A 27,500-nucleotide genomic window follows, 5' to 3' on the forward strand; every position below is an offset into this window, starting at 1 on the left:
GGTTCCTTCAACTGACCATCCTATTAAAAATGGCTAGGCTATATAAGATAATTGTAAAAAAGGAGTATTGTATTTCGTCAGATTTTATAGTGTTGAACATATTCAAGTGCGAATGAGAACCGTTTCAGGTGTGAAAAACAAAACAAAAAAACGAATATTCGAATGTCAAATTTTCAAATCGAATACCAACCCAACGAACGAATATTCGAATATTCGGGTCCAGCCCTACACATCACTGAATACAGCTGTCAATCAAACACATCACTGAATACAGCTGTCAATCATTCAATCACTGAATACAGCTGTCAATCAAACACATCACTGAATACAGCTGTCAATCAAACACATCACTGAATACAGCTGTCAATCATTCAATCACTGAATACAGCTGTCAATCAAACACATCACTGAATACAGCTGTACACGTGAGTTAGATAACTGAGATAATTATCCATCCTGCACAATCCCCCGTTACCCTGTTTAAAACGGCAGCGGGGGAAATTACCCAGAGGCCCCTGCTTCATAAACACACTCAAATTAATGAGTCTGGATGCAGACGACAATCAAACACTTCACTGACGACAGCTGTCAATCATCACATCACTGAAATCAGCTGTCAATCAAACACATCATGAAGACAGCTGTCAATCATTCAATCACTGAATACAGCTGTCAATCACCACATCACTGAAGACAGCTGTCAATCACCACATCACTGAAGACAGCTGTCAATCATCACATCACTCGAACATGAAATCATATCCATCATCAAAATACTGACATTATCATTATGAATTGATACCATTATTATCAATTGATTTTATAGTAATTTTTTTGTAAAACATGTTTTGTAAAATATATATTTTATATAAAAGAAAAATATTAAATAAATTATATTTGATTTAATGTACATTTAAACTTCCATAACTTTTTCATACTTTAAGTTTTTGAAGTGCTTTCACCTCAGTAATAATCTGCATTTTTTTCCCTTTAAAACAAGACCAAACTAGGTCTATACTCCAAAGCATTCTTGAATTACAACCATTTAAGCATGAATAGTGCATTTTAATGTCCATTCTCAAAAAGGGGGGTGACAGCTAAGGGGTTAAACACTTTCCTCCAAATACAATACAATTCCTGTAAAAACACAACATCCTCAAATAACAAATATCATTATTTAGTAACACTTTATTTCAATAGTCCACTTCAGACATTCTACTAACTTTAAGTAAATTAAGTACAACACACGAACCCTAGCTTTACTCCACTAATACTCTAACGAGAGTTAGCTGACATATAGTTGCACAGTTGCTTATAGTTGGTAGAATGACTAAAGTGGACTGTTGAAATAACGTGAAACACATTAATATTTATAAATGATTGACATGTTTCACTTTGAGCTGCACACAACGTGACTGTTTGATAAACTAATAAAGATAAAGTAAATACTGAGTTCTCTGTGTGGTTTAGTGTGTGGGTTACAGTTACAGTATTTATAACTAGTTTAAAATAAAAAATAATAGAATGGATTCTATGGAATCGACCCATCTTGATAACTGAGTAAACAAGTGTGTGTGTGTGTGTGTGTGTGTGTGTCTCACCTGACTAGTGCAAACAAACCCACCCTGGTAATGTTTGTCAGTCAAGTTAAACATTCAGACTAATACAACAGTAACCAGTTCTCAACACACACACACACACACACACACACACACACACACACTTGCCTTACAAGTAAACATCTGTCTGTTAAGCTTCATTTAATTAATACAATGTGTTTGGATTATTTTGAATGAATATATTTCCATGGCAGTGTGTGTTCGTGTGTATGTTAGTTTGTTGTCACGTTAACATTAAAAATAATAATCCATACTTATGAGGAGAGTGATTACTTGTAGTTCAATAGCCTGAGTGATCGCTACAGTTATCTGATCTCCACATAGATATCTTCAGATGTCACCTTGACTTGTCTCGCTCAGTCGGGGACATTTAATATTCCACAATATTATTGATCTCCTGCACTGACACCATTATATGAGAACTGAACTGAGCTGGACGAGACGCTATATATATATATATAACTGAACTAAATGAATAACTTTTTTACAGCAGAAATGAACCATCACTGAACTTACTTAAGCTGGACTGTGACTCTATTTTCTCCTGGAAACAAACTTAATTTTCCTGTTATCTCTGTAAAGCTGCTCTGAAACACTCTGTGTTGTAAAAAACACTGTATAAATAAAGGTGACTTGACTTCAATGTATGACTTTCTTTATTCTACAAAAGAATATATGTATATAGAATATATATACACTTCGGTCGACTCTCGGTTGTTTTATTAAACTGCTTTATAAATAAACTGACACCGACATTAACTCTGTCAGTTCCTAAATCTGCCATCAACTGGTTCTGCTTCCACACACAGTATGTCCTCATATTCACACACTTTACATGTTTATTTACACAACATTCACTCGAATCACCAAACGTATGATCGGCTGACGCTGAAACAATGAATAAATGAAGCCTCTGCTATTAACGTGCTCCTATTATGCTTTTTCAGATGTGGAGTGTAATAAAGCTGTTTGTGACTGTAAAAGTTTCACAGATAAACAGAGTTTTTGTCTCCTAAACGAAAGAAGCGATTCTGAACTGAAACGAGTCGTCAGTAATTCAGTCTCACTGATGAACCTGTGTAGGTAACTAATTTGCATAATGTGGTCTTGATTGGCTGAACAGCGTCTCTTAGCTCCGCCCTCAAACACTAGTGTATCTGAGGCTGGAAGAGTTTGGTTCATGTTGTTCGTGTCGAGAAGACGCTGTTTTCTGAGATTGATACGGTCAAACCCACGCCATCGTCACTGTTCATCAGTAGCCGCGTTTCCATTACAGATTTGCGCAAAACTTTTGCGATATTTTCTGAATGTCGATAAAACCTATTGTGAAATTACGGCGTTTCCATTGACCGATGTTATGCGACTGAAACTTAATTTTTTCCTCTCGCGATAAGTCCAACAATTATGGCGACGAATGTTAGTAGGTTTATGTATTTCCCAGCCGCCGCACTAATCATTATTATTAAAGGTCCCGTTCTTCGTGATCCCATGTTTCAAACTTTAGTTAGTGTGTAATGTTGCTGTTAGAGCATAAATAATATCTGTAAAATTATAAAGCTCAAAGTTCAATGCCAAGCGAGATATTTTATTTAACAGAAGTCGCCTACAGCGAACGGCCCGTTTGGACTACATCCCTCTACTTCCTTCTTTAATGACGTCACTAGAGCCGTTTTGTGACTAAGCTCCGCCCACAGGAATGCTCCCTCAACTCTACCGAAATTCGTTTATGTACTTGCGCACTTCTTATAACTTACTGTGTTTACTCAGCTCTTACGGTGAAGTAAAACTGACGCTTCATCTTTTGTGTGATGTACAATAAACTTTATTAAACTCATCAGTGTATGTTTGATCATCATTCGGACAGCAGACTTGTAGGCTATTAATAAATAATGGATACATACAAGCAGATGACAAATACGTTATAATAACCGTAATTAAACTACTAAACTATACCTTTTCCATCTTATACAGCACTCTGACTCTGTAGGCATTATTGTCCGACTCGAAATGAACACCGTTACTGAGAGTTTCTGATATTATCATCATTCCGTGAGATGAAATTCCCCTGAGACTGAGCGCGAGCTCATGAAGCTCCGCCCCCTGGGTCGTCCAGCGGCAGCTTATTTGCATTTAAAGGGCACACACTAAAACAGCGCGTTTTTCTGTGCCCCAAAAAATGACAATTTAAACATGCTGTAAAAAATGATCTGTTGGGTATTTTGAGCTGAAACTTCACATACACACTCCGGGGACATCAGAGACTTATTTTACATCTTGTGAAAAGGGGCATAATACGGGACCTTTAATGGAAGGAGACGTAGGCGTTTATCCAGCATTAATGGCCGGGAAAGACTCTTGTACTGTGAGCGGCTCGTATGAGGAGTTTCTGGGTGTTTCTCACTCAGATCTGCGACAAACTCTTGATAAATGTGGCATTTCTATGTGGTTTAGAATCCAGTACTCCCGTAATTCTTTTGTCTTTTATGAGTTTAATAAATAACTCTGTCTCGTCTTCTGTCCAAACATCAGGTGACTGTAAATGCGCAAAAACTGTTTCCATTTCAGTTTTGCAAAATATTCCTTTTCCGAATTGCCTGAAAAACCACTTCAGTCGAACATAAAAACTTTTTTGTGATATATGGGAGTTTTTGCGAAATTGACGTGTTTCCATTGGACGTATTTTCAATTCGCAATTTCAATTTGAGCAATTTGAAGGGTAATGGAAACGTGGCTACTGTGTTTCAAGAGCTGAGATTGATGCATGTGAACCTGTTGTAGGAGACCCTAAAAAAACTTTAAAAATCAGTTTAATTATGACATTGACCAGGTTACATTATCTTCACACACGATCAAACAGGCGAGAGGATTGTGTGCAGAATCACAGGATGGATGCGGATCACCAGGTTCTGCCATGGCACATTTGACCAAACATGGTCAAACTCACAGAGAGAGAGAAAGAGAGAGAGAGAGAGAGAGATAGAGAGATAGAGAGAGAGAGACAGACAGAGAGAGAGAGAGAGAGACACAGAGAGAGAGAGACAGACAGACAGAGACAGACAGAGAGAGAGAGAGAGACAGACAGAGAGAGAGACAGACAGAGAGAGAGACAGACAGAGAGAGAGAGAGAGACAGACAGAGAGAGAGACAGACAGAGAGAGAGACAGACAGAGAGAGAGAGAGAGACAGACAGAGAGAGAGACAGACAGAGAGAGAGACAGACAGAGAGAGAGAGAGAGACAGACAGAGAGAGAGAGTCGCTCAAACCACACCATCAGCCCAGATAATCAGACGTGAGGAAGATGAACGAGCGCATCAGGCTGCGGACGCTAATAATAGCATCAGGACCGTCCGCTGTTCCGGCCTGGGAACGAGACGCTCCATAATTCCCTGATATTTTCTCTGACCAAATATGTACCTCACAGGAAGGCAAATCACAGATTCTGTCCTGCAAAGAGCAGCAGATAAGGCAAGAGAACAGAAACACAGAGTATTTTCCAGAGCCACAGAAATAGAACACTGCCTTTTACAGAAGGACAGAGGATCATGGGTAAATAACTGCTGAGGAGCTGCACTGATGATATAAGAGCGTTTAATGCTCAAGGTCACGCTCAAGGTCACCTCAGGTCAACAGGTAAAGCGGGAAGTGGTTCATTGACCCTCGTTCATCTGAACGGCCAGTGAAACCTTCCTCCACGAACAAACAGCACATACAGATGTTGCTCGTGGCGGCACACACACGCGTCTCCATGGCAATGCTGTTCTCGGGATTGCCAGCCCTTAATAGGCCTGGTTCGGCCCGACGACTTACTGCAGATCCGTACGCGTGTATTTATAGAGCGGGATTCACTGGAGGCTCCGTCTTTATCACAACAACACCAATCCCCAAAGAGCAGCGATTCACCTTCATTACCCATAAACCCCTGGACTGCAGCCGGTGCCATTTACCCATAAACCCCTGCGCTGTGGCCGGTGTCGTTTACCCATAAACCCCTGGGCTCTTACCCATAAACCCCTGCGCTGCAGCCGGTGTTGTTTACCCATAAACCCCTGTGCTGCAGCCTGTGTCGTTTACCCATAAACCCCTGCGCTGTGGCCGGTGCCGTTTACCCATAAATCCCTGCGCTGCAGACGGTGTCGTTTACCCATAAACCCCTGGGCTCTTAACCATAAACCCCTGCGCTGCAGCCGGTGCCATTTACCCATAAACCCCTGCGCTGCGGCCGGTGCCATTTACTCATAAACCCCTGCGCTGCGGCCGGTGTCGTTTACCCATAAACTCCTGTGCTCTTACCCATAAACCCCTGCAATCTTACCCATAAACCCATGCGCTGCGGCCGGTGTCGTTTAAAGTGACCGGCAGAGGTTTCGTTTTCCGGACATTTTGATGATATGTCGGTCAAATATCGCCTCTTAATTAGTCAAGTTGAGGAAAACTGGAGGCAGGCTATGCAACTTAAAAAATAACATAATCAGGCCGTATAGAATGCAACATGTTTATTAGCCTAACTTTCAAATAGATGGAAAAAAACATGAACGTCCGATTGGCGTCAATCAACGCCAATTGTTTTTACTATGGTTTCACATTATAGTTTAACAAACCAATCCCCCTTCCCCACATAAAATATCTGAAGCCTATTGTTTTTACTCAAGCGAACTTCCCAGTGTCTCTCCACAACTTGCAATGCGCAAAAGCCGCGTAACCTTGTTCTTCGCAAGGCGACTTCGCTGCTTCGTCTTGATCCGATTCTGCAGCGAGAACCCCCTCTGCAGGAACACTCGAGACCCATTTTCTACTATGGTTTTGTACGTTTCTTCATTCGGATCTATTTGCGATCCATTCCATTCTAAACAAACAACGCAGTTTATATGCTTCGTCCTTGTTTCATTATTCATTAAGATAATAATTAATAAATGCACGCATAATTATCAGTGAACTTGATAAATGTTGCATATATGTTTTGCTATGCATGCACAAACAAATGCCTTTCAACTTATGTGTGCAAAATTCAGAATAAAATGAATGTGCAGCAATTTGTACAAATAGAGAGTCTAGGTCTACTATAGGTGTTGTCATTAAATAAGCTCATTTAGTTTAATATTTGTTAAAATATTATAATGTTATTTTTTCATCTATGTTGATTATGAAAAGTGAACCGCACGAGTGAAATAGGATGCGCAATATATCGAGAGACAGGGCGTGGTTCAGACATGATTTTGACCACTTAAAGGAGAAGTTCACTTTCAAAAAAACTTTTGCTGATAATTTACTCACCCCCATGTCATCCAAGATGTCCATGTCTTTCTTTCTTCAGTCGCAAAGAAATTAAGGTTTTTGATGAAAACATTCCAGGATTTCCCCCCATGTAATGGATTCTATTGGGACCCAAACGGTAGAAGGTCCAAATGACAGTTTAAGTGCAGCTTCAAAGGGCTTTAAACGATACCAGACGATGAATAAGGGTCTTATCTAGCGAAACGATCGGTCATTTCCAAAATAAATAAAAAAGTTTAAGTTTTATAAGCACAAACGCTCGCCTTGCTCTGTTCTGTGATGCGCGTTCGTGACGTCACGTAATACGCAATTACGTTGAAAAGGTCACGCTTGACGTGTTTACAAATGTGCGGAAGGAGGACCATATACACATTTTCAAATGTATTTGTGTCAGTTTATCGTTTAAAATGCCCATTTCGTGTGCGTATCCTCGGTGTTTTAATATTAAAAAGCCAAAAAGAACATTTTCTTCAGGACAGAAATTTTTCAAGCATGACCTTTTCGACGTAATTGCGTATTACGTGACGTCACGAACGCGCATCACAGAACAGAGCAAGGCGAACATTTGTGCTTATAAAACTTAAACTTTTTTATTTATTTTGGAAATGACCGATCGTTTCGCTAGATAAGACCCTTATTCATCGTCTGGTATCGTTTAAAGCCCTTTGAAGCTGCACTTAAACTGTCATTTGGACCTTCTACCGTTTGGGTCCCAATAGAATCCATTACATGGGGGGAAATCCTGGAATGTTTTCATCAAAAACCTTAATTTCTTTGCGACTGAAGAAAGAAAGACATGGACATCTTGGATGACATGGGGGTGAGTAAATTATCAGCAAAAGTTTTTTTGAAAGTGAACTTCTCCTTTAATTAAATTTTGTTTTGTAGAAAGCCTTTTTTAAAGTGAATTTCGTTTTGTATAAATTGTATCTTAACTTTAATAATTGTTTTATCAACCAATTGCCTGGATTTAATAAATAAGAAACATAGAAAGAAAATATAGCAGACGATAGGCCTAATCATGGAGGCGCCCGCGCGGTCACTTGCATTGCTCGTGAACGGGAGCGCATCTCATCCTAATTTAACGAAACTCAGCGTAGGCCTCACAGACATGAAATATATCTTAAGAAAGCTTGAAATGTCTTTTTAACAATTTAAAACAAAAAGAAATAGGCTAGGCTACTCTCTGATTATCTAATGCATTTCTCTCTATAGGCGCGTTCACTACGGAGATATGGCGATCGTCAACTTCATCTTTACAGCTGTTGTTGCTGTTAATAAACTAAAAATAATAGGCCTATAATTTTATTAAACAATAAATTAAATGAAATTGTAATTGTATTAAAAAAGCAACAAAAAAAATCCTGTTTTTTTTTTTTTAACCTATGTTAATTACGCATTAAATTCAGGTAGGCTACTGAGTCGCTGTCCTCAGTGCCCAGAAAAGCGCTGAAACGGAGATGAAGGGGAACCCGTTTTTATTTATTTATTTATTTTTTGGCTTATTTTAACTGGCCCATCCAGTTTTCTGGAGGCCCACCTACAATCAAAATCCTGGCGCCGCTAGTGCTTCGCAGCGGTCTGATATCAAGAAATAACAGACCGCATTCCACATTGGAATTCAACCAAGCCATGTAATAATGTTTAATAACTTTCAAACGGTAGAGCCTGTTCCTTTATAACATAGCCAAAGGTCGGTGTATTTTTGCTTTATACATTTTAGGCTTATTCTCAAATTCAGATTGTGTTGGGGGGTGGGATTATTAGGCAATTTTAATCGGACAATTTGACCGGAGAGATTAAATTTTGTCGGACATTTCTTTCTTTTTTTGGCCAATGTCCGGCAATTACCGGACAACGGAAACCCTGCCATAAACCCCTGCGCTCACACAGACACCCAGCTAACAGGGAACGTTCTCTCAAAGTTATGAACAAACGTTCTTCCAGTAACATTATTAGAGCGTTCGTTCAAAGTTATCTGGTCTTTAATAATCTTCTCAAAACATCAGCACAAAACATTATTTATACATCATTCATGGAGCGTTTTTTAACATTTCTAACATTGTTTAAATGTTTCTACTTGTTTCAGAACATTCAAAGAACATTCAAAAGTAATGTTCACATAATGTTTGAAGAATGATGCAATGCCTTTACGTTCAAATAATCAAGAAAAAACTTTTTAAATACAAAAAACTTGAAGAGAACGGCAGTCCGCCACACTGTCACATGACCTCGTTACATCACATGACTGGAGCCTGTTCACATCTCGGCGTTCTCAGAAGCAGAAGTCGTCATAAACTCCTATATCGGTGAACGGGAGACCACAGCAAATATACGTTTTGTATTCACATTTGCTCCAATATCAAAAGAAAATATCCATGACAGCGTTCCTGTGGCTTTCCAAAAGAGGAAAACAAATATAGAGAGCTTGATGTCACTGGTCAGAAGAGAGAAAGTCAAATTAGCTGTCACTCAAATTAGCTGAACTGTGAAATGCACTGTGAAAAGAGACTATAATAAAGCGTCATCTTGGTTATTACGTATTTCCAATCCAATTTTGTTATAAAACATTGTGTTGATCACACAACGAGTCAAGGAGGAGAACCACTTCCGGTTCACTGATCACACTGTCAAGCGCACTGCATTGTGGGATACGGTGTTAAATGTTTCCTGCACATCTACGGATGCTGTGACACAGCTGAGCACTCGACTCACGCACACCATCACAAAACTGATTTATTCTCATTTATTCAACATTTTAAATTAAATATCTTCTTTTACGGCGCTGCTGTCTGATTGGCTGATCACCCACACTCCTGATGGAGACAGAAGACAGACCCAGCGCTAATGAAGTCTGACGAGCTCGTTACAGTCGGCTTTAATCAGTTAAACTCAGTCTTACCAGGCCGAGGCTGAAGAAGAGCAGGCAAACGGATGAGGACAGCGCTCACTTTCTGCAAAACAGGAACACACACGGAGACGGAGTGAGAAACATCTGTGATCATGTCAGAAATAAAGATGGCGATTCTGCATTTTAAATTAGCATCATTTTGTGTAAGTTATCAAAAATAATTTGCTCAATCACACGGTTCCATGATGTTTGCTGTGACATACTGCACATTCAGAGATAAATCTCATTAGCATATGCCCTGCCCACACCTGTTCAGTGTGAGCTACACCAATCACAACAGAGCTCATTTACATAAAACAGACAGAGAGAAGTAAATAATGGCGAACTCTAAATATAAATATGTGCTATAATGTACGACAGGCTTTACAGTAAAGCATTCAGGAGCCGAAGCCAATCGAGTCCGTATTATCAATCTGTCCGAGATTAAAATAAAGCGTTATAAAACACGAATGATCCGGTTAAATCTCCTGATAAAGCCTGTGTTCTGCTCGCTCAGTCTGGCAGATCAACACAACGAGTGACGCTTATTTTTAGACTTTAAGCGGGAGTTATTTCAGGTAACATCAGGCGAGGCGACAAATATTCTCTTGATTAAAGCATCCGATAATCCCAGAGCGTCGATCCGTTCATAAACCTCACCGGAAACATGGACGCTTTCCCAGAAGATTCCAGAACATTATTGATCAGCGCTTGTATAAATCTATGTAAATAAAGTGATGCTGAGACCTTCATCATCTGTCAATCACGGGATACAAGATCATCAGCACTTCTGATCAGACGAATATATATAATACATTATAATATATATTATACTAATTTATAATTATATCTAATATAATCAAGCATTCTCACGAGAGAAACACAACTGGACTGACTGGAGACACACTTCCCGTATCAGAGGTCAAAGGTTGTGTGTCCAGTCAAACTCTACAGTATTTCAGCACTGATTCATTGGTGGGATGAAGTTTAACGAGACTGATGAAACACGGGCCGGTTGTGTGACGCTCTGATCCTCAAGAACCCTCAAGAACAAACGGTCTAAAACCCAGTGGGTTCTCATGAGGGTTTCTCCATTCTGTCCTGATGGAGTTTCGGTTCCTCCACTGTCGCCTTTGGCTTTTGTCTCGCTCAGTCGGGGACATTTAATATTCAACAATATTATTGATCTCCTGCACTGACACCATTATATGAGAACTGAACTGAGCTGGACAATGACATCACGGTTTTCTCCAGAGCCGCTATATCTATATAAATGAACTAAATTAATAACTTTTAAATTAATAACCATCACTGAACTTACTTAAGCTGGACTGTGACGCTATTTTCTTCTGGAAACAAACTTTATTTTCCTGTTATCTCTGTAAAGCTGAAACACTCTGAGTTGTTAAAGTGCTGTATAAATAAAGCTGACTTGACTTAAAGCCTGAACACACACACAGACTGTTTCTATTAGGTGTAGTGTGTGTACTATTCACTCGTCTGATCTCCTGACGCTGGTCATGTGACCCGCCCGAGGCTGCTGGGATGCGATCACATGACCAGCGTCCTCGGCTGACACGGTAATAATAGCGTTCAGAAGTCACGTTCTGAGTTATAGCACAAAGGTGGAAGGTTTAATTGGCAGTGTGGATTGTGCCGTGACTGAGATTAGAAAGAGCAGGAATAGCTCAACTCTATTTATATCCGTCGTCCAGGAACCGCTCGCAGGAGCAGTGCATGATGGGAGATCTGAGGTCGGATCACACATTCATTAGTGTCATTAATGCCATAATCATTTGTTAACAAACAAGTATTCATTACTTCAACGAGCTCATTGTTTCTGCATTAAATTATTACATTGTTTAAATGAATACACTTTCAGCTAACTGTGATTTTGTATATGTACATTTCTGAAATACATAACTTAGTTTCCTCTGATAACAGATCACTGTAAACTGTAATGAAATGATGTGTACTGTGAAAAGCGCTATACAAATAAATGTGAATTGAATTAACAGTAAAAGTGTGACTGAAACACTCTCCATTCCTCTCAACACTGATTCATTTGGAAATATTTAACGTTAAATTTCTTAAGAAAATGTATCGCAACTAATGCTGTAAACTATACCTGGCCAGTTAATTACTATAATAATACTATAATTATAATAATAACTGCTGTTTATTTTCACACATTATAAAATTGGCATATAAACAATTTAAATTGCAGGCCAGTTTCAAATGATACTTTTTCAATGTAAATAAATTAGCTAAATTAATAACTTTTCTACAACACAAATGAACCATCACTGAACTTACTTAAGCTGGACTGTGACGATATTTTCTTCTGGAAACAAACTTTGTTGCATTATTTTCCTGTTATCTCTGTAAAGCTGCATGTTTCTACTCCAATTCATTGTTGTAACAAACATTTAAACTGTGGGAGGCCCTAAAAGCGGCCAGGGCTGAGCACCTCCGCAAACTAATAGAAAATAACCAAAATAATCCAAGGTTTTTATTTAACACCGTGGCTAGACTAACAAATAAACAGACGTCACCTGAGCAAAATATTCCGTTACAGTTCAGTAGTAATGATTTTATGAATTTCTTCACTGAGAAAATAGAAAGCATCAGAACAATTGTAAATGTACAATCTTTAATGGTGTCTTATGATTCAGCCTCAATTATCGCCCCTCAAGAACAACTACACCGCTTTACAACTATAGGACAGGAAGAGTTAAATAAACTTATCATTGCATCTAAACCAACAACATGTTTATTAGATCCAATACCCATTAAACTACTGAAAGAAGTGTTACCTGTAGTGGAAGAGCCTCTCCTCAATATTATTAACTCGTCTTTATCATTAGGTCATGTTCCAAGAATATTCAAGTTGGCAGTTATAAAACCTCTTATTAAGAAACCACAATTAGACCCACATAATCTAGCAAATTACAGACCCATTTCAAATCTTCCATTTATGTCTAAAATATTAGAAAAAGTTGTGTCCGCTCAACTGGGCTCTTTCTTGCAAGAAAATTATATCTATGAAAAATTTCAGTCTGGATTCAGGCCGCACCATAGCACTGAAACTGCGCTCGTTAAAATTACAAATGATTTACTTCTAGCTTCTGACCAAGGCTGTATCTCAATACTAGTTTTACTTGATCTTAGCGCTGCGTTCGACACTATAGATCACAAAATACTCTTAAATCGACTACAAAATTATACTGGTGTTCATGGACAGGCATTAAGCTGGTTTAGATCGTACTTATCAGACCGCTACCATTTTGTCTGTTTAAATGGGGAAAAATCGAAGATATGGTCAGTAAACTATGGAGTGCCGCAGGGATCTGTGTTAGGCCCTCTGCTATTCTCAATATATATGCTGCCACTTGGAAATATTATAAGAAAACATGGAATTAATTTCCACTGTTATGCTGATGACACTCAATTATATATTTCATGTTAAAGATATAAAATACTGGATGACGTGTAATTTTCTGCTATTAAATTCAGATAAAACGGAGGTATTAATTATTGGCCCAAAAAACTGCCCACAAAACCTCTTGCAATACAACTTTAATTTAGAAGGATGTCCTGTTACTTTATCCTCTACAGTAAAAGACCTGGGTGTTATACTAGATTGCAACCTGTCTTTCGAAAATCATATTTCATACGTTACAAGAACAGCCTTTTTCCACCTTAGAAACACTGCTAAGCTACGTAACATGCTATCAGTTTCTGATGCAGAAAAGTTAGTTCATGCATTCATGACCTCGAGACTAGATTACTGTAATGCTTTATTAGCCGGTTGTCCTGCATCCTCAATAAACAAGCTACAGTTAGTCCAAAATGCAGCTGCTAGAGTTCTTACTAGGTCAAGGAAATATGATCATATAACACCAATTCTATCATCTCTACACTGGTTACCTATAAAGGTCCGTATCAATTACAAAGTATTACTAATGACCTATAAAGCCCTAAATGGTTTAGCTCCTGGGTATTTAATGGAACTTGTATCGCCCTACAATCCATCGCGCTCTTTAAGATCACTAAATTCGAGGCTTCTGGTCATTCCTAGGATATCTAAGTCCACTAAAGGAGGGAGAGCGTTTTCACATTTAGCTCCTAAACTGTGGAATGGCCTTCCTGATATTGTTCGAGGCTCAGACTCGCTGTCCCAGTTTAAAACTAGATTAAAGATGCATCTCTTTAGCCAAGCGTTCGCATAATACTACCTTTTATACTACAGTTGAATCATATCGAATGCATTAATATTATGAACAGCAGCTATGCTAATTATTTCCCATCTGCTTTTCTGTTATCTCGGGACGCTAGAGTCCGTCAGTTCCAGTTTGTATCCAGCCTCTCATGGAACCTTCAGATGCCCCAACACCCATGAAGAGAAAACTCGATGCCCGTGAAGAGACGACTCGACGCCCGTGAAGAGACGACTCGACGCCCGTGAAGAGACGACTCGACGCCCGTGAAGAGACGACTCGACGCCCGTGAAGAGACGACTCGACGCCCGTGAAGAGACGACTCGACGCTGGCGATATATTATGCCCTAAATTAATACATGATTAACTAATTGTATTTTTCTATGTACATTTCTGAAATGCACTTTCTGTAAAGCTGCTTTGAGACAATATGTATTGTGAAAAGCGCTATACAAATAAATTTGAATTGAATTGAATTGAGTCATAAAAACGTATAATTCAAACACACATTAAACACTGAAGGACAGATCTAGTAAAATATAATGAACATGTGATCTAGTGCATGTGTGTCTCAGAAGCTCCTCTCTAGAGTTATTCTGTTGAGCTTGTTCACTGAAAGGCTTTTCTGAGGTAAATGTGACGTTACGTGACATCATTGTTCTCCCGCTGCTTTAGTGACGGGTGAAACACTGATTGATGGATTACATGAGACATGATTGATTTCAGGAAGTTGTTCTGAATCTTTCAACTTTCCTTCTGATGTTCATTGATGTTTATTTGCTGTTGTAACTAGTAGTAAAGAGGAAGAGATGATCGGTTCATCTGTCACACACACACACACACACACATTTACTGATGAAACTCACAGGATTTGAAACGGAGACTTTGTTTCATATCAAAAGTATCAAAGATTACTGTGATTATTGGATCTACAGGAGCTACAGATGTTTAGTGAAGTTTTCTTCACACATCCATCCACTGAAAACAGCGCTGAATAAATCCATCATGGATAAGAATCAATATCAACTCATTAAAATGAGAATTGATTAAAACCATCAGATCTATATTCTCCGCCGCTTTGAGACCCAGCGTTTCTCATCTCCGAACGACAGCAGACGAACATGAACGTCTTCATCTCTCAGCTCGAGTTACAGGAGAATCAGTGAAAGTTAATGAACTGATGACATCGTCCGTATCTGATGGTCACGTCGTAAAGATCGTGTGTACGAGTTGAACGCACATGAACGCCTCCACAATGTTGTAAATACGCGTGGGAAGCTCGGGAGTTTACGAGTCAATGAGAAACACTACAATACTCACAGGTTTAGCAGTGATATTATCAGATGATAACCCGCACAGAATATGTGGCATTGTAATATAACAATATAATATGTAACGATAAAGTTTGTAGTGGCTTCATAAATTAATTAAAAACTTTTAAAAACCAAAGCACACCTGATGCACATTTCTCTGTTCTTCATTTTCTAGAGCTAGAGTTTAAAGAGCCCCTATTATGGATTTTTGAATGTGACCTTGTAGTGTGTAACACAGCTCTAAGTGAATGAAAACATCCTGCAAAGTTTTAAATCTGAAAGTGCACCATATATAAAGTTTTTGTCTTTCAAAAGTAAGAGTCGACTCTGAGTGAATTGTTTTTCAAACGAGTCATTAGCCGTTTCGTTGTGACGTCAAGACGGAACATTAGCATATTGCCCGCCCACTTATTGTGCGCGCAGACACCAGGGAAAACCTCAAACCAGCAGCTGATTCCTGTGGACACTGGAGAGCATCATGTCCAGGAGACGCTGTGCTCTATAATGTGAAGGTAAAGCCAGTGTTTTCACTGCCCAAGGACGAGCATGTGAAGAATCAGAGGTTAAAGGTCATCTTTACCACGGTATCACAGCAGTAAAATGGAGCGCAAAACAAAATGGAGCGCAACTGGAAGAAAACAAAACTAGAGGTATTTTGCATTTCATGGAAAGAGAGTTCGATTGCAAGTATTCAAAGATACTTGAAAAGGCAGTATCTTCACAACTATGTTCCTTTTTAGAAAGAAATGATATCTGTGAGGATTTCCAGTCAGGATTTAGACCGTACCATAGTACCGAGACTGCTCTCGTTAGAGTCACAAATGATTTGCTCTTATCATCCGATCGTGGTTGTGTCTCGCTATTAGTGTTACTTGATCTTAGTGCTGCATTTGACACTATTGACCACAACATTCTTTTAAATAGACTCGAAAATTATGTTGGCATTAGTGGAATTGCACTAGCATGGTTTAAATCACACTTATCTGACCGTTATCAGTTTGTAGCAGTAAATGAAGAGATGCTTCATCGATCACAAGTTCAGTATGGAGTACCACAAGGCTCAGTACTAGGACTGCTGCTGTTCACTCTGTACATGCTACCCTCACACACACACACACACTCACACACTCACACACTCACACACTCACACACTCACACACTCACACACTCACACACTCTGTACATGCTACCCTTAGGAGATATCATTAGGAAGCATGGAATTAGTTTTCACTGTTATGCTGATGATACTCAGCTCTATATTTCTTCACGCCCTGATGAAACTTACCAATTCACTAAATTAACGGAATGCACAGCTGATATAAAAAGGGTGGTTGCCCTGCACGCTTAATAAACAAACTACAGCTGGTCCAAAACGCAGCAGCTCGAGTTCTTACCAGAACCAGGAAGTATGACCATATTAGCCCTGTTCTGTCAACACTGCACTGGCTCCCTATTAAACATCGCATACATTTTTAAATATTGCTGATTACTTACAAAGCACTAAATGGTTTAGCTCCGCAGAACTTGAGCGAGCTCTTAACGCGTTATAGTCCTTCACGTCTATTGCGATCTCAAAATTCCGGCTAGTTGATAATTCCTAGAATATCAAAATCGACTGCTGGCGGTAGATCCTTTTCCTATTTAGCACCAAAACTCTGGAACAGTCTTCCTACCATTGTCCGGGAAGCAGACACACTCTGTCAGTTCAAAGCTAGATTAAAGACACATCTCTTTGACCTAGCATACACATAACACATTATAGACTTCTTTAATTCAATGTTAGGCTGCATAGATTAGATCAGTCGGAACCAGGAACACTTCCCATAAATCCTGATGTACTCGTTACATCATGAGAAGAATGGCATCTACGCTAATTTTAGTGTCTTTGTTTATCCCGAGGTTTTCCCCTGCCGGATCCAGGCCGTATCCAGATCTGACGAAGGACCTTCGCCTGGACCCGATGACAACGCAGTCTCTCCCTATGGAGGATCCCTTTATCACTTTACAGATAAAGCGTTGTCGGGAAATTCGTTTCGCGTACCTACCCCGAAGTAACAAAATAAAATAAAATTCTGTATCAAAATTTTATAAGGTACCAGTACTTTGTTTAGGCTTGGTCTGTAGGGAATTACAAACCTGCACACATATATTCAAACGCACATAACTATAGAACCAATTCTTAATGCGCATGTGAACGCCATCAGCGTTTCTCACAGGCTTGCGTTTAAAGTCTGTGTAGAGAGAATGGTGTCGTCTTAGCGGCCCCTAATTTAATAACAAATGATCGTTGCGACGGAAGCGAATCAATCAAAACTAACTTTAGCTGGAAAATAACTTTATTAAAGAACCGCTATAAAGCCAAAACAATCTCTGTTACCATAAATTATATGTTTATCTCTGTAAAGCTGCTTTGAAACAATCTACATTGTTAAATGCGCTATATAAATGAAGATGACTTGACTTGACAGTGTAATCCTAAACTTTTGCTGTGTTCCCTTTATTTCACTGACGACTGCTTCTCAAATCTCGGAGTTCAATACATGATTCACAAACCGCTTACTCTTGAAAGATGGTGTTCAAAATACTTAGTTTTGAGTTTTATATTGTGTCGGTCTCCTGCTAACTGGCTAACTCACGTTTTCACTGTCTTACTGAAATACTTCTGCTAATCAGCTGTGGGCCACAATTACCTATAACTGTGTCTATTAATGCAGATCGCCTGTCGTTCTCACTACTTTGAGGAAAGATTAAGCATAGAGCAAGATTTGTTTTACCAACGTTTATGTTACATCAGTCATTCACACTAGAGCTCGGCTAATGTATGCACTGTTATTGATACAGTTTCCACGTGTTCACCGCAATATATTAGAAAAATACTCAGTAAAGAAATTAATAAAATAATCGGTTGATGGACATGCATGTGTTAATGCTGATGGTGAGGAATTACAGTTGCAACATCTCATGTCCCTCAAACTGAGTAGAGTATCACTGAGAGACACTGAGTCCTGCTCGAGTCGTCCTGATGGAGGTTTGGGTTCACTGAGAGACATTGAGTCCTGCTCGAGTCGTCCTGATGGAGGTTCGGTTTCACTGAGAGACACTGAGTCCTGCTCGAGTCGTCCTGATGGAGGTTCGGGTTCACTGAGAGACACTGAGTCCTGCTCGAGTCGTCCTGATGGAGGTTCGGGTTCACTGAGAAACACTGAGTCCTGCTCGAGTCGTCCTGATGGAGGTTCGGGTTCACTGAGAGACACTGAGTCCTGCTGGAGTCGTCCTGATGGAGGTTCGGGTTCACTGAGAAACACTGAGTCCTGCTGGAGTCGTCCTGATGGAGGTTCGGGTTCACTGAGAGACACTGAGTCCTGCTCGAGTCGTCCTGATGGAGGTTCGGGTTCACTGAGAAACACTGAGTCCTGCTCGAGTCGTCCTGATGGAGGTTCGGGTTCACTGAGAGACACTGAGTCCTGCTGGAGTCGTCCTGATGGAGGTTCGGGTTCACTGAGAAACACTGAGTCCTGCTGGAGTCGTCCTGATGGAGGTTCGGGTTCACTGAGAGACACTGAGTCCTGCTCGAGTCGTCCTGATGGAGGTTCGGGTTCACTGAGAGACACTGAGTCCTGCTCGAGTCGTCCTGATGGAGGTTCGGGTTCACTGAGAGACACTGAGTCCTGCTCGAGTCGTCCTGATGGAGGTTCGGGTTCACTGAGAAACACTGAGTCCTGCTCGAGTCGTCCTGATGGAGGTTCGGGTTCACTGAGAGACACTGAGTCCTGCTCGAGTCGTCCTGATGGAGGTTCGGGTTCACTGAGAAACACTGAGTCCTGCTCGAGTCGTCCTGATGGAGGTTCGGGTTCACTGAGAGACACTGAGTCCTGCTCGAGTCGTCCTGATGGAGGTTCGGGTTCACTGAGAGACACTGAGTCCTGCTCGAGTCGTCCTGATGGAGGTTCGGGTTCACTGAGAGACACTGAGTCCTGCTCGAGTCGTCCTGATGGAGGTTCGGGTTCACTGAGAGACACTGAGTCCTGCTCGAGTCGTCCTGATGGAGGTTCGGGTTCACTGAGAAACACTGAGTCCTGCTCGAGTCGTCCTGATGGAGGTTCGGGTTCACTGAGAGACACTGAGTCCTGCTGGAGTCGTCCTGATGGAGGTTCGGGTTCACTGAGAGACACTGAGTCCTGCTCGAGTCGTCCTGATGGAGGTTCGGGTTCACTGAGAGACACTGAGTCCTGCTCGAGTCGTCCTGATGGAGGTTCGGGTTCACTGAGAGACACTGAGTCCTGCTCGAGTCGTCCTGATGGAGGTTCGGGTTCACTGAGAAACACTGAGTCCTGCTCGAGTCGTCCTGATGGAGGTTCGGGTTCACTGAGAGACACTGAGTCCTGCTCGAGTCGTCCTGATGGAGGTTCGGGTTCACTGAGAGACACTGAGTCCTGCTCGAGTCGTCCTGATGGAGGTTCGGGTTCACTGAGAGACACTGAGTCCTGCTGGAGTCGTCCTGATGGAGGTTCGGGTTCACTGAGAGACACTGAGTCCTGCTCGAGTCGTCCTGATGGAGGTTCGGGTTCACTGAGAGACACTGAGTCCTGCTGGAGTCGTCCTGATGGAGGTTCGGGTTCACTGAGAGACACTGAGTCCTGCTCGAGTCGTCCTGATGGAGGTTCGGGTCTTGATGGAGGTTCTGGTTGAATAACTAGTTCTTCCAGTCTTTCATCATCGCAGTCGCGCTCGCAGTGATATGGTCAAATCAACGTCATTGTTCGTTACTGTGTTTAGTTTACGGTGTAAGAAGCCTCAGGACACGCAGAGCTGACGTTGTTATGGCAATGGGAGTTTTTGTTTTCGACGAGCAGTACGCAGTAAACCAATCAGAGCAGAGTAGCTCATGGAAAGGCGGGATTTAGAGAGATTGATTCATCTGACGAGTCGTTTGAGAATCATTGAAAATCTGGTGATGTGCAAATGTATATTATGAGAAAATTAAACAGTTTTTTTACCTTTGATGCATGTAAACCTGTTGTAGGAGACTCCGCAACAACATTAGGAAACTTTAAAATAGCATGATAGGGGCCCTTTAAGAACCTCGCTGTGTTTCTGTGTAATAATGAGGAGAAAGAACACCGCCATCTCCCTCCGCACGAGCAACAACTGGCTTCAACATCACAGAATGAGCTCTGCTGCGATGGGTTACACCTGTAGCTTGGGCAGTTTAAGGGACATTCTTAAAATAGTTGAACCACGACCCTACCGGCTAAACCAACACACTACAGCAACACTGTGTCGTGTGTGTGTGTGTGTGTGTGTGTGTGTGTGTGTGTGTGTGTGTGTGTGTGTGTGTGTGAAAACACACGGAAGAGGGAAGAATCGAGCACAACTCACCAGCGGTGTGGAAAGTGATTTAAGGAGCGAGCGACATCTCGGTCCCTGTGAAGACAAACACACAGAGAGACTGATGAAATAGAAGCACAGGAGTGAGTGTGTGTGTGTGTGTGTGTGTGTGTGTGTTTGTGTGTGTGTGACTGCAGAAAACAGTGCAATGAAAGCAAACGTCAACAACAAAAGCCAGAAGCCTGTGACTCATTGTGTTTGCATCTGCCTAATTAAAAAATAATAGTGCATCTTTCTTTCCTACAGCACACACACACACACACACACACACCAGAACAACAACACGACACGGGAAAGATGCGGGAAAGCACATCATTCTCCCTCGACTGTTGAAACGACCGACAGGAGCATCAGCCCCTATTACGGTTTATGACAGCGATCTGTAAATCTGCATTAATACACCAATCTTTCATTCACCATATATATATATAAACACATATCGGTTCATCAACATGAGCATCGGTTTACGATACGCAAGCCTGGTGCGAGCTCTTCGCGGTCACCACGAGTCTGATCAGTGTCAACGACCTGACAGCAATATTTCTGTGCAAAAGTGCAACATTTTCTTTTAAAATGATTTGATCAATTCAAGACATATACCCATAAACCTAGGCTATTTAGTTTTAATTCATTTTCAGAACATTTAAATAACAGACATTATTTGGCACAACCGTCCGCAGTCTCCGCAAAAATGAACAGACTAAAAAAACTATTTAAAATGGTGTTTTAATAAGAAGAAATTCTAAATAAAATCATAATTTTATGTTTGAAACCTTTCATATTTGATAATTATAGTTTTGGAGCTGTTGAGATGATGATGTCAGGAGGCACACCTGTAAACATGGCTCTTCTATGATGAATGATTACAGATCTCTGTAATATAGTAGGCTGGGACACTTCCATGTCAGCTGGTGCAACCAATGTAAAACTTCTTGTATTTAAAAATTATATGTCTAACTTTCAAGCACAGACAAAAGCTAATGCAGGCATCCAAATATAATCTGTGAGATTAGCTGCAAAAGTCAGGTGACGCAACTGCAATGAATGAAATAAAAAGCGTTATTTAAGCTAAATGAATAATACATTTAAGCTAAGATTGTCTATTGTTCTATTTTTTTATTATTGTTCTAAATGTTGTTTACACTTTCAATTATGGTCATGTTAACTCTTTATATTAGGTGTCTTTAAATAATCAAAGAAATGTTTGTTCAAGTTGTTTTGCTGCTATTGAGGTGCAATACAGGACAGGTTAGGGTTAAGGGTTAAGGGTTAAGGGTTAAAGGTTAAAGGGTTTGGGAAGGTCAACAGTGTAATTATAGATGTCACTACAGAAATTAACAGATGTAATTTTGTATATTTTTTTTTACAATTCAGGCATTTTGTAAATATAAGTACAATGTGAAACATGTACACAATAAGTGCTTTGTATCATATTATTAAATGTTAGTACATGGTAGTTAAAGAGGCTTAATAAAAAGTGGGACTGAGAACTAAAGCGTTAAATATGATGAGAACTAAAGCGTTAAATATGATGAGAACTGAAGCGTTAATTATGATCAGAACTAAAGCGTTAATTATGATGAGAACTAAAGCGTTAAACATGATGAGAACTGAAGCGTTAATTATGATGAGAACTAAAGCGTTAATTATGATGAGAACTAAAGCGTTAATTATGATGAGAACTAAAGCGTTAAATATGATGAGAACTAAAGCGTTAAACATGATGAGAACTAAAGCGTTAATTATGATCAGAACTAAAGCGTTAAATATGATGAGAACTGAAGCGTTAAATATGATGAGAACTAAAGCGTTAATTATGATCAGAACTAAAGCGTTAAATATGATGAGAACTAAAGCGTTAATTATGATGAGAACTAAAGCGTTAATTATGATGAGAACTAAAGCGTTAATTATGATGAGAACTAAAGCGTTAAATATGATGAGAACTAAAGCGTTAAACATGATGAGAACTAAAGCGTTAATTATGATGAGAACTAAAGCGTTAATTATGATGAGAACTAAAGCGTTAATTATGATCAGAACTAAAGCGTTAATTATGATCAGAACTAAAGCGTTAAATATGATGAGAACTAAAGCGTTAATTATGATGAGAACTAAAGCGTTAAATATGATGAGAACTAAAGCGTTAAACATGATGAGAACTAAAGCGTTAATTATGATCAGAACTAAAGCGTTAAATATGATGAGAACTGAAGCGTTAAATATGATGAGAACTAAAGCGTTAATTATGATCAGAACTAAAGCGTTAAATATGATGAGAACTAAAGCGTTAATTATGATGAGAACTAAAGCGTTAATTATGATGAGAACTAAAGCGTTAATTATGATGAGAACTAAAGCGTTAATTATGATCAGAACTAAAGCGTTAATTATGATCAGAACTAAAGCGTTAAATATGATGAGAACTAAAGCGTTAAATATGATGAGAACTAAAGCGTTAATTATGATCAGAACTAAAGCGTTAATTATGATCAGAACTAAAGCGTTAATTATGATGAGAACTAAAGCGTTAAATATGATGAGAACTAAAGCGTTAATTATGATGAGAACTAAAGCGTTAATTATGATCAGAACTAAAGCGTTAAATATGATGAGAACTGAAGCGTTAAATATGATGAGAACTAAAGCGTTAATTATGATCAGAACTAAAGCGTTAAATATGATGAGAACTAAAGCGTTAATTATGAGAACTAAAGCGTTAATTATGATGAGAACTAAAGCGTTAATTATGATGAGAACTAAAGCGTTAAATATGATGAGAACTAAAGCGTTAAACATGATGAGAACTAAAGCGTTAATTATGATGAGAACTAAAGCGTTAATTATGATGAGAACTAAAGCGTTAATTATGATCAGAACTAAAGCGTTAAACATGATGAGAACTAAAGCGTTAATTATGATGAGAACTAAAGCGTTAAACATGATGAGAACTAAAGCGTTAAACATGATGAGAACTAAAGCGTTAATTATGATGAGAACTAAAGCGTTAATTATGATGAGAACTAAAGCGTTAAATATGATGAGAACTAAAGCGTTAATTATGATGAGAACATGAGAACTAAAGCGTTAATTATGATGAGAACTAAAGCGTTAATTATGATGAGAACTAAAGCGTTAAACATGATGAGAACTAAAGCGTTAAACATGATCAGAACTAAAGCGTTAATTATGATGAGAACTAAAGCGTTAATTATGATGAGAACTAAAGCGTTAATTATGATCAGAACTAAAGCGTTAAACATGATGAGAACTAAAGCGTTAATTATGATGAGAACTAAAGCGTTAAATATGATGAGAACTAAAGCGTTAAATATGATGAGAACTAAAGCGTTAATTATGATGAGAACTAAAGTGTTAAACATGATGAGAACTAAAGCGTTAATTATGATCAGAACTAAAGCGTTAATTATGATGAGAACTAAAGCGTTAATTATGATGAGAACTAAAGCGTTAATTATGATGAGAACTAAAGCGTTAATTATGATGAGAACTAAAGCGTTAAACATGATGAGAACTAAAGCGTTAAACATGATCAGAACTAAAGCGTTAAACATGATGAGAACTAAAGCGTTAATTATGATCAGAACTAAAGCGTTAAACATGATGAGAACTAAAGCGTTAATTATGATGAGAACTAAAGCGTTAAACATGATGAGAACTAAAGCGTTAAACATGATGAGAACTAAAGCGTTAATTATGATGAGAACTAAAGCGTTAATTATGATGAGAACTAAAGCGTTAAACATGATGAGAACTAAAGCGTTAATTATGATCAGAACTAAAGCGTTAAATATGATGAGAACTAAAGCGTTAATTATGATGAGAACTAAAGCGTTAATTATGATGAGAACTAAAGCGTTAATTATGATGAGAACTAAAGCGTTAAACATGATGAGAACTAAAGCGTTAAATATGATGAGAACTAAAGCGTTAATTATGATCAGAACTAAAGCGTTAATTATGATGAGAACTAAAGCGTTAATTATGATGAGAACTAAAGCGTTAAACATGATGAGAACTAAAGCGTTAAACATGATCAGAACTAAAGCGTTAAACATGATGAGAACTAAAGCGTTAATTATGATCAGAACTAAAGCGTTAAACATGATGAGAACTAAAGCGTTAATTATGATGAGAACTAAAGCGTTAAACATGATGAGAACTAAAGCGTTAAACATGATGAGAACTAAAGCGTTAATTATGATGAGAACTAAAGCGTTAATTATGATGAGAACTAAAGCGTTAATTATGATGAGAACTAAAGCGTTAAACATGATCAGAACTAAAGCGTTAAACATGATGAGAAACTAAAGCGTTAATTATGATCAGAACTAAAGCGTTAAACATGATGAGAACTAAAGCGTTAAACATGATGTGTCCAGCTCCAGAGAAGCGAATCTGGCAAAAAGAAAAGATCTGATGAATCTGGTTTAGTAGTTATTGTTATTATATAGTGTTCCGTTAAAGTTGCTGTGCATTTAATGTTTTAAACATTTTGATGAATAAAATTCTCAACTGACTATATATAATATGTATCAATATATAATAAAACATGACTTTGTTGTTATTCATCACAATCGATTACAGTGCATTTAATCAATCTATAGCCGAATGTGATTTATTCTGTTTTTGATCAATTTACTATTTTTACTTCAATAGAGAAACACTTGTATTTTATTTTTTATATGTAATTGAAATGAAAAAGAAATCCATTATTCAGCATATTTCCTGTCATTATTAATATTGTCATGTGGTACAACCATGGAAATTCTTGATTTAAACCAACAAATAAAACGTCAAAGTGAATAAATGGCTGAAAACTAGATTGTGAATATTTAATGTATAGAATGCATTTACTGGAATACTTGAACGATTATTTTTACATCTTTAAAAGTAAAATCTGATGCTAAAGATACTAAATACCCGGCCACTAGAATGCAATATTTATAAATTAATATGAACAAAGTACACAACCACTAAATAATAATAATAATGTGTTAGACACTACGGGTTACTTTGCTAAGATTTCACAATAAAATTAGAAATGTTATTTAACAATTGAAACACATTGTTCCTGCTCAAAATGAAAATGTATATTTTTAAAAAGACCTTTTTTGAAGCTTTATTTGTCATATTGGATAATTGTGGCTGAAAACAGTGTTTTGATCTGCTCAGTCACACACACTAACCCTGCGCTGACGATCACACTGTAGAGAAAGAAGTGCGAGTGACTCAATCAACTATCACACAATAACAACACAACCTGACAGTTGAGTGCGCATGAGTCCTAATAACCCGAAAGCTGTCGGAATAACACGCGTACTAACCTGAAGAGAATCTCCAAACACCGCAGGGTTACAGCCGGGGTTTCACTCAACGAGCCACAGATCTGAGCATACACACACTGTTCCTGCGCGAGGAAACCGTCAGGAGGAACACGGCTCACACACACCTCTGTTTATGACTGAACACACACACACACTCACGTGAACAGGTGTGACGCGCTCAGACTCTGACAGCAAACACACACACACACACACGTCTTCAGCTCGAGTGTCCTTTACTTCACTGATGTCTTACAGAGAGATATAGTGTTAGCAGTTTAAGCTCCACAAACTAGTTTGTTTTCCAGTAAAAGTCAATAATTCCTCGTGTGGATCTGGGTTTCACTGCCTGTGATCCTGTTGTTCATTTTTACATTATTGGTAATATTTCTATATCTACAACATTTACATTTATAGGACGATGCAAGGCTATAATTATAAATGTGAAATTGTGTCTGTAAATCTCAAATAAGCACAAAAGCTTCTTTTTTTTTAAAGATTTTGCATCTTGAATAGTGTATTTTGAAAAAAAACTAAATTACACTGATATCAGATGCATCTAGTTTTAGTGTCCCAGATATTAACATGTTTCTGAATATCTGCTCTTATGAAATCTTGTGAATCGTTGTAGAGACACTTTGTTCTTTTTTACAGTTGTTGGAGACAAAGCCTCTGAAAATGAATTCATGGACAAATAGGCAATGACTCTAACAGAAGTTAATTTCTGACACTGTTACAGTACTGAATCATACGTGCCAGATCTTATCTCTCTCTCTCACACACACACACACACACACGATGCTCTTGCGTCCTGCAGTAACGCAAATCACACACACACACACTTGACGGGCCTCGCATGCATTAGATCCCATAGATTTCATTCAGCAGGCATTACGTAATTCTCAGTATTAGTTGTGAGGATCCAGTGTGAACTGGTCTGAAGATAAACATTAGCGCGCACACACACACACACACACACACACACACACCATCAGCGCTGCATTAACAGTCACATGTCAACAAGCAACAGTTGCATCTCACCGTTCACATGACGGATGGTGTGTGTGAGAAACAGCTGCTTTCACACACAGATGATCTCGTGCACGGCGTTAGCCAGCTAGCCTGAAAGCTAACAGCAGTTCCCTTTGATTCTCCTCACACATTAAAACACACAAACACACACGCGCGCGCCCTGCCCTAAAGCTCAATAACACGCGCACGAGCCGCGTGTGACGCGCGCATCTCTTACCGTCATCACACATCAGCAAACGCCCGCAACATTCCCGGGAAAAGCCAGAATTCCCTGCGCTGGCGAGCGCGCGATGATGGTGGATCTTCCTCGGTGTCACGCGCGCAGGAAACCCTCAGTGCAGCCGGACATCAGCTCTGCAGCACACACACACACACTCACCATTGTATCACTGCAGACACACACACACTCACCATTGTATCA

The 27,500-nt window shown here is 39.2% G+C and overlaps 1 protein-coding gene across 8 annotated transcripts in view; it reads right to left on the reverse strand.

Annotated features, from left to right (window-relative positions):
• The window catches only part of plcb4b (phospholipase C, beta 4b), a 103,518-nt gene that overhangs the window by 75,896 nt on the left and 122 nt on the right, over window positions 1–27,500 (reverse strand). For 6 of the 8 annotated variants that reach the window (XR_014603330.1, XM_084090225.1, XM_084090221.1 and 3 more), the window contains exons 2-4: window positions 27,297–27,433; window positions 20,694–20,738; window positions 9,794–9,845 (exon numbers count right to left, since the gene is read on the reverse strand). The gene's annotated coding sequence lies outside the window, so the exon portion shown is untranslated. Of the gene's footprint in view, window positions 1–9,793; window positions 9,846–20,693; window positions 20,739–26,050; window positions 26,188–27,088; window positions 27,225–27,296; window positions 27,434–27,500 lie in introns of those variants that run through there. The other 2 variants (XM_084090222.1, XM_084090223.1) reach the window with 2 other exon arrangements.

This window comes from Abramis brama (assembly GCF_963993115.1).
Source record: "Abramis brama genome assembly, chromosome: 18".
NCBI lineage: Eukaryota > Metazoa > Chordata > Actinopteri > Cypriniformes > Leuciscidae > Abramis > Abramis brama.